This window comes from Euprymna scolopes, chromosome 30 (assembly GCF_053919585.1).
Source record: "Euprymna scolopes isolate OS-2025 chromosome 30, ASM5391958v1, whole genome shotgun sequence".
Lineage (NCBI taxonomy): Eukaryota > Metazoa > Mollusca > Cephalopoda > Sepiida > Sepiolidae > Euprymna > Euprymna scolopes.
In genome coordinates, this window is record NC_136511.1 from 33,118,721 (window position 1) to 33,121,314 (window position 2,594).

Here is a 2,594-nt window from a genome sequence, read left to right on the forward strand (position 1 = left end):
CGAAAGAAACATTTAATGCTGTTATATGGAAAAAGTAAAAAAAAAAAGAAGAAAACGTGTTGAATTTTGCCGTTTTAAATTATTGTTTTATGCGACACTTGTAATCGAATACTATTTATTGAGATAGACATCACACCTGCTGAAAAGAGAAAAAAGTAGAAGTTATAATTCTTACCTTTATCTTAAATCGTGTGTGTCTGATGCTCCGTAGATTTTGTCCGGTTAAATTTTTAGACCTTTTCTCATAGGTAAACAATCCACGATCACAGAGATGTTATGTTTATTTTTCCCCCTTTAACTATCCCAGTAATCACGGATTTCTTTATAAATCCGCACAAAATGACAAAAGACGGATCACTGTTCCTTTTTTCTTTATATAAACATCGATTTATTTCATGTTCCTATACGAACGTCATTTTTTAAAGTATTTATGAATTCATTACTAACAGAAAAGTTTATTTGTTTCAATGAACTTCAGTTTTTACAAGTTGTTTCCTTTTGAAGATAGATTTTTAAAAGCCTGTGGAATGTTTGGGATATAGGTGACGTTATTATGTATATATAAATGTTTGCATTTTACATTGATATTATATATATATATATATATATATATATATATATCAATGTAGTTTCTATTTCTCTCTAGTCACTTTCTCACACACTCTCTCTCTCTATATATATCTGTATATATATGTATGTATATCTTATATTAGTATAGCGTTTATATATTTATGTATGCATTTGTGTACATATATATATATATATATATATATACTTATAAATAAATATATATATATATCGATATAACAGCATATATATATATATTATTTAAAGAGTTTATGATTTTATTTTTTGTTTTTTATAATTTATTTATCTTCATGTGTAAAATGATTTCCTTTAGTTAGTATAAGTTCCGTTTTCAAAGTCATGATTTTCACTAAAAGTTGTAAATTTCGTTTTTCCTCCTCTTTTTCACTCGCCGTTTCTATCGCATCGAACCGTTAACCTCGCTCAGCTTCTGCTGTCCACATCTCGTCGCCGCGTAGTTAGTTACTTTTCCCTCCGTCACTCCTTGTCTATGCTTCGCTCGTACTTCTACAGTCTTCTCTTTTCTATAGTATTCACGGTCCTCTCCCAACCTTACTAGCTTCCGTGTTTATTTATCTTTTCCGTGAGAAAACTTTTTAGTTTACCGAGAGAGCGAGAGAAAAAATAGAAAGACCGAGAGTGAGAAAGAGAGGATGAGAAAGAGGGCGTCTCATTCATGGGTGCACTTCATGTCGGCACTTATCCTCGGCAGTTATCCACGTGCATGCCGTTGTCGATTGAATGGAATTCTTTGAAACGGCGTGTTTACGGGCGGTGTCTGTGTGGCCCGGTTTCCCGACCAGTCGACCAACCAGCAGTTACTTTGCTGTTGCGTACACACGCGTGTGATCAGTAATTCTAGGAAGAAGCGAACTGGTTAAATCAACGCGAACAGGCAGACACGAGCAGTTTCTCCGTGGAGTACGGCCGGTACTACTACCAATTATGCTCATATTAACGATGTTTTGAAAAGACAGCCTTCCATGAAGCGCTTAAAACATATAATGTACTAGAAAACACACTGACTATTTTCGATCACTTTTCTGAAAAAATACAACAAAAATTAGCAAAATACAGATGAAATACCGGTGGAAAAATATTAATTACAGATTATTAAATAATGTGTGTGAAAGAATAAGCTACCCGAGAATCGGGGTTGACGGTGAACAATGACTTAGTTGATAAGTTTTGTTTACAAGTCAGGAATTTATTTAGATTTGTTTTTATATCGACCGCATAGTATTCACACAGAAAGCAGCCCCGTATTCTATTCAAAAGATGGGGATTTTGGGGAAGGAAACATTGCCCGTAATAGTTTTATTTAATGCGACTTACATATGTGAATTAAAGACATTTTTGGAAATAAGTGTTTGTACTTATTTATGAAGCGAACACTGTCGCTCACTGTTTTTCCTCTCAAAGAATACTACATATATATATATATATATATATATATATATATATATATATATATATATATATATATATATAAAGCTGAATGTGTGTGCGTGTGTGTGTGTGTCTGGTCACGAATAGGCTCCTATACGATGGACTATTTTAAAACAACTGATTACATATAATGATAGAAGATGTATCGAGACACAGGACTGGGTATGTTTGATCTGACAGAACGGTGATTCATATAAATTGTGGGGTATGCGTTCGCGCTTGGTTCATAAAGTATGGAAATAACAAATTTAAAATTAAAAAAAAAAAGTTTACAAGTGTTTTTGATCTAGATGTACATAAGAATACTTTAATAAGTATGTTTAACTTAAATAGGGATGGTATAATAAAATCGTGGGGTCTGCGTTCGCGCCTGGCCTCCATGGAATGGAAATACGCACAAACTTTAATAAAAGCTTTTCATATCTATCTGCGTAAGTATACTTTGATAATTATGTTTCAGTTTGAAAAAAATATGATATAATAACATTATGAGGTGTTCGTTCGCACCTGATCTCCATAGAATGGAAATGTGTCACAAAGTTTAACAAGTTTTTTTT

General features: G+C 32.7%; 1 protein-coding gene across 4 annotated transcripts in view; it reads right to left on the reverse strand.

Moving 5' to 3' along the window:
- LOC145254737 (uncharacterized) overlaps nucleotides 1-1,521 on the reverse strand; it is a 775,668-nt gene extending 774,147 nt beyond the window's left edge. For all 4 annotated transcript variants that reach the window (XM_080113473.1, XM_080113475.1, XM_080113471.1 and 1 more), the window contains exon 1: nucleotides 176-1,521. The gene's annotated coding sequence lies outside the window, so the exon portion shown is untranslated. The remainder of the gene's footprint in view (nucleotides 1-175) is intronic.
- Between the last annotated feature and the right edge of the window lie 1,073 nt (nucleotides 1,522-2,594).